This window comes from Nematolebias whitei, chromosome 16 (assembly GCF_014905685.2).
Source record: "Nematolebias whitei isolate Nwh7 chromosome 16, NemWhi1, whole genome shotgun sequence".
Taxonomy (NCBI): Eukaryota; Metazoa; Chordata; class Actinopteri; order Cyprinodontiformes; family Rivulidae; genus Nematolebias; species Nematolebias whitei.
In genome coordinates, this window is record NC_056513.1 from 36,061,585 (window position 1) to 36,073,805 (window position 12,221).

Below are 12,221 nucleotides of genomic sequence, written 5' to 3' on the forward strand. Positions count from 1 at the left end.
TATCATCTGCGTTTCACAGTCATCATGTAAGTCCTTTAAACTGTTTTTGCTCACTGATCTTGACCTCACTTCATAATCTAAATTTAACAAGACTTTTCAATTTCTTCATAGTATGGCTCATCAACTTTATCGCTCTGTAGCTACAACAGCTCTGCAGATTGTGCTTGTTCTTGGAAATTGGGCCACTACTGCCCACTATGCCCATTGGCATGAAGGGAAACAATGAAGGTCCTCCATTCCTGTCTGTTCTTGGTCAACTTCTGGATGGTACCCTAGGGTGCATTAAGGTTTTCATCTCTACCCCTACCTTTCATTGCCTGGTGTTTTCAGCCTGTCTCTCTTCCTCTTCCCTTCTGGTGTCCAATGTAAGGCTCTGCAGAGGATGTTACTATCATGTTTACAGTTATGATTGACTCCAAGTTAGCAGACTGAGAAGAAGACAGAGCCAGGCATACAACGGGTAAGTCATTTTATTTACAGATGCAGCAGCTTTGGGGCTGGAAGGGAAAAGGGGACAAGATGATTATCTTGAACAGCTTTGCAATTAGCAGCGATGGTCTGAGAAAAGAGTAGATTACGCTGGTGAAGATTCTCAGTCATCCAGGACATGGTTAATTGTTGAACTCTTTTTTTTTTAAAGTGGAGGTTTAGTGTGCTTCACAGTGCCTAAAATCCTGGACTAATAATTGTGAATTAGATTAACAAAGACATTAACAAACACTTTCTGTGAGATGTGACAGGTCAGTCTGCATATGTATGTGTGTATCTTACCTCAGCTTTATAACCTAAACCCCACTCTCATAGCTCTTTGAATTGAGAAAGCTTCTCGGATGCGAAGTGAAACGTCTTCTGTTAAAAATAAAATCCAGTTGTTTTTGTCTTGAACTTTTTTTAAACAGTAGATTAATCTTTCTTACTGTTGTTATAGATGTAGACAGGGAGGAGGAGACGAGATCCTGGGTTTCCGTGATCGAGATGAAGATCCAGAGAAGGTCAATATCAGAGTAGAGAGGAGCAGTTTGTACCAGTTTGTGTTATAGATATTTGGATGCTTGGTTGGTAGTTTGAAGGGAAAATATAATGGGCGGCTGTGGCTGAGTGGTTAGAGCAGTCGTCCTCCAATGCAAGAGTTGGGGGTTCGAATTCACCAGCAGTCACATGCCGAAGTATCCCTGGGCAAGACACTGAACCCCTCGTTGCCTCTGATGTGTCCCATCAGTGTTTGAATGTGATAAAGCTCTGATTAGTCTCTTTAGAATGATTTGTTCATTTAGCTTTGTAGAGATCTAGTAGAGTGCTGTATGAATGGGTAAACGAGGACACAGATTGTAGTGTAAAGCGCTTTGAGTATCTCGGTAACATAGAAAGGCGCTATATAAATACAGTCCATTCCATTCCAATATTGATCCACAGGTGAACCACGAGGAGCGAGGAGGTCTTTGAGAAGACTCGAATGAACAGAACTTGGAAGTCACTGAAGGAGATCACAAGAGGTTAGTAATGTACTGTTTGGAAACAGGTTAGAAAGCTATCATCAATTAGATAAAGCTGCAATGCCAGGAGAACATCTGGCATTGTAAGGGTCCCACTGCCTGCAGCCTGCCTTGCTGATGGCCGCTGATTACCAACACCTGGCGGCCATCAGCCTGATGAGCCTCTCCATCTACTTAAGGCTGCAGTCCGGTGTGACTCATCGCTGGAGCATATCACCTCTCATGGTATAGTAATGTTGAGCTAGAAATGTCTAGGTGAAAAGAATTTGTTCACCTGTGTTCTCTTTTCCAGTTTCCTGGTTCCTCGTGTTTTTGGATTCTCCTCGTGACCTGATTTGGATCCCTCGGCCTGTCAGGTATCCCTCGTGCCTCTTTGCCTCCGGTTGCCAGCCTTCCTCGTTTCCCTTGGACCTTCGTTGGATTCCCCTCTGCTGCTCTCTCCCTGGACTGAAGGACCAGCTCTCCTCCTTCGGGTTTGGACTGTAAGGACAAAAACGCTCTTCAAACAAACCACTCTGGTCTTCCCCTCTGGACAAACATTAACCTGTCGTCCCTCTTTCCAGGAGCCGCTGAGAAGCAGCGTGTGGACTTTATTTTTCACTGTACATAATAAACACTGTTCTTTTGTACTTCCCCTGTGTCTGCCTTGTTCTGGGTCTCATATCATCTGTGTTCCCCGCACACTCCTAACAGGCATGAGCTTTTATGCTCAGCAAAGCAGTCCTTCCCAATCAGCAGCAGGTGTGGAGTGTTGGTTGATTAATCATGGTTTGCAGCTGTGGAGAGAGTGAATATGGCAGAGAAACCCAGGAATCCTACAGTTACCAGGTTCTTTCCTCAGCTTATGCTCAATCCATCTCAACCTTTTCCTCTTGATGATGGTCTCCATGCTGTCTTAACAAGAGAGCAGTTGCTCATTTGAGATGATGATGGGCCAGAAGTCAAGGTCAAACTGCTGCCTTTTGCTTTTTTTAGCCACCGTTTTCCTCGACTTCACTCTCAATGTTGCCACAACCATATGGGGATGATTTCCAATGTCAGCTCCCCTCTTCACTCTGACATCTATGATTGTCTGCCACCAGGTACCACTGATCAAGAAATGATGTGATTTTTATCTCTTGCATTTTGAGAGTACTAGGTCAACTTGTGGATAACTTTGAGTGGACAGAGTGTCCCTGCAATGGCAATCTAGTAATTTGTGCAGAGTTCCAACATTTTGTCTCCATTCTCATTAATAATGCCACAACCCTTTCTTCCCATGGCGCTCTCGTTGGTGTTATCTCTGCCAACCTTTGCATTCATGTCTCCCATCTCAATTCTCCTGTTGTGTTTTGGTATCTTGTCCAATCCAATGGGAAATTTGTAACCGCACACTTATTTTTCATTCCTCAAGCTATTAGAATTCTGGTGTTTTTGGTGCTCTCTGTCTCCCATAAACTTCTCTCCAGGTGTTTTGAGTAGGCAGTGCTGGTTGTTTTCAGCTGTCTCCAATGATGGCTGATTACCTCCCTACATAGGGCTGAGTAAAATCAGGCTTCATCTTTGGTTGTCATGATAAAAATGGACAAGTTATTGAAGAATTGATGGAAATTTAAACAAAATCTTGTATGTCTTAATGATGAAAGGGAAACAAGAGTTAATGTAAAAACAGAAGCAGAGTCAACAATTGATCTGACATTTGTGTCAAACTCACTGGCTGGTGTTTGTGTATGGAACACGGATTAAAAACACAAAAAATGGTAGTGATCATCCATCCATCCATCCATCCATCCATTATCTTTACATGTTTCTTCCTTTTCTTTTCGTGGGGGTCACTGGTGTCCATGTCCAGCCATCACTATGAGAGAGGCGGGTACACCCTGAACGGGTCTCCAGTCCATCACAAGGTCACATAGAGAGAAACGAGACAAACAACTATTCACTCTCTCACTCACACCTAGGGACAATTTAGATTTACCAATCAGCCTAACATGCACGTTTTTGGTCTGTGGTCAGAAACCAGAGTACCTGGGTTATCCCATTAAAATCAGAGTAGGACATGATTTGACAATGGATGGAAGTAATATAAATGTGTGTGTTTGTAAAATAATGATCGCGTTTGTATAAACAACAAGATACCCCGAGTTCAAACTGAGACATGAGAGATAAAGGAAGTATAAAAATGTGTTTATTTACAAAAATTGGATAACAGGAACACAGGAGGAAGCTGCAGAAGAGGCAGGGCTTAATTTGAGCTAGATCCTGTTTGAACAGGATCTGGGAATTTATTTTGACAGGGTGCGTTCTGGTAACTGTCTGCATGGATCCTGTTACTCTGAGGCTTACTACTAATAAAGTTATGAACAAATTTGACTTGTCTTAAATGAATAAAACCTATATTGGACATGTCATCTGAAAATAATTACATAAACACTAATTTTGAACATAACAGCCATTTACGAGCTTCCAAATGCTGCCCCTTCAAGTAAGCATTTCCGCTTCAACTCTTAAAATAATCTCTGCCCCTAAAAGTACAATATCATGGGCAATTTAAGTAAAATAACAAAAATATAATTAAACAGCACAACTAAATTGCAAATCCGCTTTAAAGTTTAAGTGGGTGATTAATAAAATTTAGATTTATTCAAAATATGATGGAAATTTTTGATGGGTAATCCTGTCACGTACATCACATATCAAAACAACAGCGCCAATTTGTCAAAAATAACAGCGATCAGAATGCCAAAAAGACAGTCAAATTTACTTTCATTTTAAAAAAGTCTTCTCATTGCACAACTAAACAACCAAGAATTAAAGCACATGAAGGCAGTTCAATCCCCTCTCTGGGCTGCCTTACTGCCTTACTACCTTACTGTGGTGGAGGGGTTTGAGTGTCTCAATGATCCTAATGAGCTATGCTGTCAGGGGCTTCACGCCCCTAGTACAGTCACCCATGACAGACAGGTCCTAGGTGAGGGACCAGACAAAGTGCAGCCCAAACACCCCTATGATGAGAAAAAGAAATGGACTTGATGTTCCCTCGCTCGGACGTGGGTCACCGGGGCCCCACTCTGGAGCCAGGCCTGGAGGTGGGGCACACAGGCGAGTGGCTGGTGGCCAGGCTTTTACCCATGGAGCTCGGCCGGGCACAGCCCAAAGAGGAGACGTGGGTCCCCCTTCCCATGGGCTCACCACCTGTGGGAGGGGGTCAAAGGGGTCGGGTGCAATGCAGGATGGGTGATGGCCAAGGGCAGGGACCCTGGCAGTCTGATCCTTGGCTACAGAAGCTGGCTATTGAGACATGGAATGTCACCTCACTGGTGGGGAAGGAGCCTGAGCTGGTGTGTAAGGTTGAGAGGTTCCGGCTAGAAATAGTCGGACTCACCTCTACGCATGGCTCTGGAACCAGTTTCCTTGAGAAGGGTTGGACACTCTTCCACTCTGGAGTTGCCCCTGGTGAGAGGCGCCGAGCAGGAGTAGGCATACTTATTGCCCCTATCTTGGTGCCTGTGTGTTAGGGTTCACCCCGGTGAATTATAGGGTAGCCTCCCTCCGCCTACGTGTGGGGGGATGGGTTCTGACTGTCGTTTGTGCTTATGCACCAAACGGCAGTTCAGATTATCCACCCTTTTTGGAGCCCTTGGAAGGGGTACTGGAAAGTGCACCTCCTGGCGACTTCCTTGTTCTGCTGGGGGACTTCAATGCGCACGTGGGCAATGACAGTGAGACCCAGAGGGGTGTGGTTGGGAGGAACGCCCCCCCTGATCTGAACCCGAGTGGTGTTCTGTTGTTGGACTGCTGTGCTTGTCGTGGATTGTCCATAACAAACACCATATTCAAGCATAAGGGTGTCCATATGTGCTCTTGGCACCAGGACACCCTAGGCCGCAGTTCGATGATCGACTTTGTCATCGTCTCATCTGATCTGCGGCCACATGTCTTGGACACTCGGGTGAAGAGAGGGGCGGCGCTGTCCACTGATCACTACTTGGTAGTGAGTTGGCTCCGATGGTGGGGGAGGATGCCAGTCAGACCTGGCAGGACCAAACGTATTGTGAGGGTTTGCTGGAAACGTCTGGCAGAGTCTCCTGTGAGACAGAGCTTTAACTCCCCACCTCCGTGAGAACTCCGAACATGTCCCAGGAGAGGTAGGGGACATTGAGTCCAAGTAGGCCATGTTCTGTGTCTCTATTGTCGAGGTGGCTTGCCGGAGCTGCGGCCGCAAGGTTGTTGGTGCCTGTTGTGGTGGCAACCCTCGAACCCAGTGGTGGACACCAGCAGTGAGGGATGTTGTCAGGCTGAAGAAGGAGTCCTATTGGGCCTTTTTGGCCTGTGGGACCCCGGAAGCAGCTGATGGGTACTGGCAGTCCAAGCGACATGCGACTCGGGTGGTCGCTGAGGCAAAAACTCGGGCATGGGAGGAGTTTGGAGAGGCCATGGAGAATGACTTCCGCACGGCTTCGAGGCGATTCTAGTCCACCGTCTGGCGTCTCGGGGGGGGGGGGGGGGAAGCGGTACACCACCAACACTGTTTATAGTGGGGGTGGTGTGCTGCTGACCTCAACTCGGAATGTTGTGGGTCGGTGAGCAGAATACTTTGAAGACCTCCTCAATCCCACCAGCACGTCTTCCACTGAGGAAGCGGAGCCTGGGGACTCTGGGTCGGGCCCTCCAATCTCTTGTGCTGAGGTCACCGAGGTGGTTAAAAAGCTCCTCGGTGGCAGGGCCCCAGGGGTGGATGAGATTCGCCCGGAGTTCCTTAAGGCTCTGGATGTTGTAGGGTTGTGTTGGCTTATGCAACTCTGCAATATTGCGTGGACATCAGGGGAAGTTCCCCTGGATTGGCAGACCGGGGTGGTGGTCCCCCTATGCAAAAAGGGGGACCGTAGAGTGTGTTCCAACAACAGGGGGATCACGCTCATAAGCCTCCTTGGTAAGGTCTATTCGGGGGTTCTGGAGAGGAGGGTCCGTCGGATAGTCGAACCTCGGATTCAGAAGGAGCAGTGCGGTTTTCGTCCTGGTTGTAGAACACTGGACCAGCTCTACACTTTCAGCAGGGTCCTAGAGGGTGCGTGGGAGTTTGCCCAACTGGTCTACATGTGCTTTGTGGACTTGGAGAAGGCATTCGACTGCATCCCTTGGAGAACCCTGTGGGGGGTACTCTGGGAGTATGGGGTACCAGGCCCTTTGATATGGGCTGTTAAGTCCCTGTATGACCGGTGTCAGAGCCTAGTCTGCATTGCCGGCAATAAGTCGGGCTTGTTCCCGGTGAGAGTTGGACTCTGCCGAGGTTGCCCTTTGTCACCAATTCTGTTCATGACTTTTATGGACAGAATTTCTAGGCGCAGCCAAGGTGTTGAGGGGATTCGGTTTGGTGGCCTTAGGTTTGCATCTCTGCTTTTTGCAGATGATGTGGTCCTACTGGCTTCATCAGATCGTGATCTACAGCTTTCGCTGGAGCGGCTTGCAGCCGAGTGCGACACGGCCGGATGAAGATCAGTTCCTCCAAATCCGAGGCCATGGTCTTGAGCCAGAAAAGGGTAGGGTGCCCTCTTCAGGTCAGGGAGGAGGTCCTGCCCCAAGTGGAGGAGTTCAAGTATCTTGGATGTTGTTCACTAATGAGGGAAAAATGGAGCGTGAGATTGATAGGTGGATAGGTGCAGCATCTGCAGTGAAGCGGGCGCTGTACAGGTCTGTCGTGGTGAAGAAAGAGCTGAGTCAAAAGGTGAAGCTCTCAATTTACCAATCGATCTACGTTCCTACCCTCATCTATGGTCATGAGCTTTGGGTTGTGACCGAAAGAAGAAGATCTCGGATACAAGCGGCCGATATGAGTTTTCTCCGCAGGGTGTCAGGGCTCTCCCTTAGAGATAGGGTGAGAAGCTCGATCATCCGGGAGGGACTCAGAGTAGAGCCGCTGCTTCTCCACGTCGAGAGGAGCCATTTGAGGTGGCTCGGGCATCTGGTTAAGATGCTTCCTGGACGACACCCTGGTGAGGTGTTCCGGACACGTCTCACCGGGAGGAGACCCAGAGGAAGACCCAGGACACGCTGGAGGGACTATGTTTCTCGGCTGGCCTGGGAATGCCTCGGGATTCCCCCGGAGGAGCTGGCTCAAGTGGCTGGGGAGAGGGAAGTCTGGGCCTCTCTACTTAAGCTGCTACCCCCGCAAACCGACCCCGGATAAGCGGAAGAAAATGGATGGATGGATGGCAGTTCAAGTTATTTCAGTTCATTTATATAGTGCCAAGTCACAACAGAAATTATCTCAGGGCACTGAACAGAAACATTCATATATGTATAAAAAATAAGTTAACAAATGGCAATGGAGATACTAGAGCAGGTGTGAGGATGTGTTAGAGAAACGGAGCATGCTCTATTCACACAAGGAGTGTTGTTGGTCAGGCTACTTCTTGTTGCCCTCTAAAATAGTTATTGAGTCAAGTGTTTACAAATGTAGGTAAATGTAGATATTTAACAACCCGTTAAAATACACCAGAATGCCGGAAATGGTATCTACTTTATTCAAAAATTTCTGGGGGAGGCTCTATCACAGGATTAAATGGAGAGCACTGTGGTATGGCCTCTAATCAAAGGCTGCGAGCTCAGTGCTCTGGAACGGGAAAATCGGCTCCGCCCTTGCTGGGCTCCAGAGAGACAAACGAGTCGGCCCTGAAGTCAGACATTCTGGCTTCAATAAAAACTGAAGATTCTGTGATAATTAGGATGGAGATGAAGACTGCTCTGGTAGAGGACTTTAAAGTAAGGGTAAGCTCCAGGCGATGAGGGCAGAGGTTGTTAACAAGGCCCTCAGAGAAGGAATTGACCAGGTGAGGCGAAGTGTGAAGGAAGCTAACGACAAGCTCTCCAACTGGTCTGATGAAGTGGAAGTTCTGCACAGTATGAATGATGTGGATGGGCTGAGGAGGAGGCTCGAGGCCATGGAGGGGCATATGAGGAAGAGCAACATTATTCGCCCATAGATCCAGGGAACTAGGAACTGTGGAGCAGGAGTTACAAGGGGCAAAAGGACAGCAGAGGTTAGTTACATCTTAGGACTAAAATAAGAGCACACCAGGGCCAAACAAATTACCAACATTGGACAATGTCCTGATGCATGCTCAATAATCCAGGCAGAAAAATCTAACAAGGTTTAGTCAGGTCATGTGAATTCAAGGGCGTCAGAAGCATTCGTAATGTGGGGGGGACACAATGATGTGTGTAGGTGTGTGTGTGCGAGCGCGTGTGCGCGCGTAAACGTGTGCGCGCATAAATAAAGGTGTTCACTAGTGAACAAAAAGCAGCATTTCACCTAATTTTCCTTTAATTCCGCACATTTAAAGCAAGTTTCTCACCAAGTTTGTGTAAATTCATCTGTGGGTTTTAAAGACATTTTAACTTTAATACACTAATACAGAGCGTCAGATCGGCACTATTTGTGTTTATAGAGAAATAAAAATCATCACCACTGGACTTTTTTTTACTTGTGTTCAACACGACTCATCTAATTGATGTTTCTCATGAAGCTTGAGGACAATAAGGTGTGGGGTTTTAAAACATATCAACTTTAATGCACCTGAACACACAATGTCTCAGGTTGTTTTCACACTTGATAGTCCGGTAGACTCGGTTCGGTTCGGGACCAATATTCATGAGCTTTTGTTTACATTTGAGCTGGTGCGTTTGCATTCACACTGCACTGTGCAGTCGAGTCAACCCGTTGAACCAACCTGTTCCCCCGCTCGCCTGTGGGGGCGCTGCGCCTAGAACTACTGAAAGAGATGACACAAAAACCTCTGAAGACACGTCTTCTTCTTCTTCTGTAAATAAAAATAAAAACGAAGTGGCATCAAGTTTTAGAAGTTTTAAGAGTTATATTTTGTCATTTTTCAAAAATGGACTTAGCATGAGCAGAAGATGAGACAGAAGACCATGGAGAATATTGTTTTTCCACACACGCTGATGGCTCCATATAAGGTCAGAGAAATGCGTGTTTGTTTACCCTGCAGAGCGGGGCTCGGTCTGTTTACATTCACAATGTACTCGAACCGCGCTGGAGTTCTCTTCTACCAGACCGAGACCTAGGTTTTAGCCCGGGCCAGAGTTCGGCTTTTTGTTCCGTGACAGAGTTCGATGGTGCGTTCACACCTCCCTAAACGAACCGGACTTTCTAGGAAAACTAGCTAGAGTTCGATTAAAGCGGACTAAACAGGGCTGATGTGAATGCACCCTTACACCTGCAGTGTCTTACAGCGTCACAGTTACTGCTAAGCTAACATGCAACAGACGTAGCGCCTCTCAAGCATCCTCCTAACATGAATATATGTTTATGATCAACCCCCTGGTCAATCACTTCCTGCACTAAGCTCGCTAAACTGGCGAGCAAGTAACACATATACCTCCACCTCATCCACCTGTGCGCGTTTGCTGCCGAGGCAGGAAGGGACGGTGGAGAGTTGGAGGTAACCAGGAAAACCTGGAGTGGAGTTTTAGTGGCCTGAGTATTCTCCTATTAATCAAGTGGAATGGATTCGTTCACGAAGAAAGAGAAACTGTGCTGCCTGAACTAATGTTTTATAGTAAAAGTGGGGGGGTCCAAATGAATGTTTTTTTAATGTGGGGGGGGACTTGTTCCCTTCACATATAATGGTAGCGACGCCTATGTGTGAATGGATTCCTCCAGATGACCTGACGTAACCTCCTGCAGAGTCTAGCTGGTTCAAGCAGCCTTAAATCCTCAGGCTCCTCATCAGCAGACTGGAAGCAGCTGAGGGAAAATGGCTCTGCCCTGCCACTCAGGAGCTGCAAGAGGTGTTTGTGGATACAGAAACAAAAACAGAATCCCCACAATAATACTAGAAACAGCGCACAAAAATACACACAACTAAAAAATAAATCACTCATCTGTAACTCAAATTATATTTGGATAATTGTAATTTTACACATTTGTAACCTTTTTTGTGACTTTACATTCAAAAAAATATTTGTGTAAAGCTTTTTTTGCATGTGAAAGTGCACATTTTCTCTGCATGTGCACAAATCAATTACAAAATCACAACTTTTGCAGCATACCTTATTTCATACACCAAAGGAAGTTCCTATTTAAGTCAGTGTTTCCTCACATGTCACCACCTCAACACCACTATAACTGTAAAGAAGCACCAACATCCCCTGACATCCTGTTCTCGTACCATGGAGGAACAACCAAAACCTTAAAGGCTCATACTTTCATATTTTGGTGATTTTTTTATTTAGAATTTTGGGGGTTTTAGGTGCAGCTTTGTTATATTTTGTTACCGTATTTTTCACCCTATGAGTCACTTTTTTTTTGCATAATTTACATCCCCCTGCGACTTATAGGCCGAAGCAACGTATTTATGGATTTTTTTCCCATATTTTTAACCCAATTTTTGGCTGAGTTATGACCGTTTTCATTCATTCTGACTGAAAATATTGAACACTACCAATTTTAGCCACTAAATGGCACTCGAGGTATATGGCATGCCTTTGTGTCATGTAATAGATAAAAGTGGCTATTAATGACAAATTAAAAAAGTTTAAGACAAAAACAACTAGATTTTATTTATTATACCTTACTTTATACTTTATTATTTTTGTCTTGAACTTTTTGAATTTACCATGTCCTGGATAACTGAGAATCTTCACCAGCTATTAATGACACAATCAGCTTGTCACAGCCTGCCACCTTCGTTCTGTTCGCTGCTTGGAGCAACCGTCAAATCAGCTTCATTTTGCTGTGCCGCCCAGGCGAAATGGAGCTAAATAGACCATTAAAATGCATTTTTTTAAGTAAAAGTTAAACTGAGACACACCTTTGCTATAATTTTGAGCAAACAAATAATTGTTTTAAGTGCTTTTCTTGTGAAATTTCGAAGAAACACGCAGCGTACCTCCTTTGTTTTTTCCTCCCTGTCAGCGCACTCCTGGAGCACCGAGGTAGTGAAGACTTGAAATGCAACTGACTTGACCGTTAAAGTCCTTTTATTAAGCAAAAGTTAGACTGAGACACACTTTTACTATAAAGTTGAGCAAACAAACAATGGTTTTCAGGCGTTTATCTTGTTAAATTTCTAAGAAATGAACAGCAGCTCGTCCCTCTGCGCGTGCCCGCTTCCGCTAATCGGGCTTTGAAATGCAACTGATTTGACCGTCAAAGTGTATTAATTAAGCAAAAGTTTGACTGAGACACACCTGTACTGTAAAGTTGAGCAAATAAATACAGAGTCAGCCACTCCTCAATATTTCCTGTTTGTATCGAAACTTCCTGAAAACAGGAAGCTGGTTTCCTAACATGTCACAACTAATCTGTAAGACTTGGGTCATCCTGAGTGGGTCAGATATTTTCAAGATACCGGTATTTGTATGATGTGATGAAACACAAATGTTGAGACACACACACAGATGTAGTCTTCTTTAATCATGGAATTGCTGGTTTACTGGGGATCTTTTTTAATACCCACTTGTTATTCATATTTAAATTTTCTACAGACAACCTTATATTCTCTCCAAACATGAGGCAAGAGGCTTATCAGTTGGTGAGACAGAAAGATGACTAAACATTTCCTCCACTCTGTTTCATGTCTCACAAGTGGCTTCTTTCCAGAACAGTCTTGTCTTCAGCAAGCCTGCCTGGCTGTAGTACCGATCACCAAACAACTCCATCAGTTGTTCAAAGAACAATATAATATTGAATTTCACTGGCAAATTGATGGCTATCATGTTCACTTT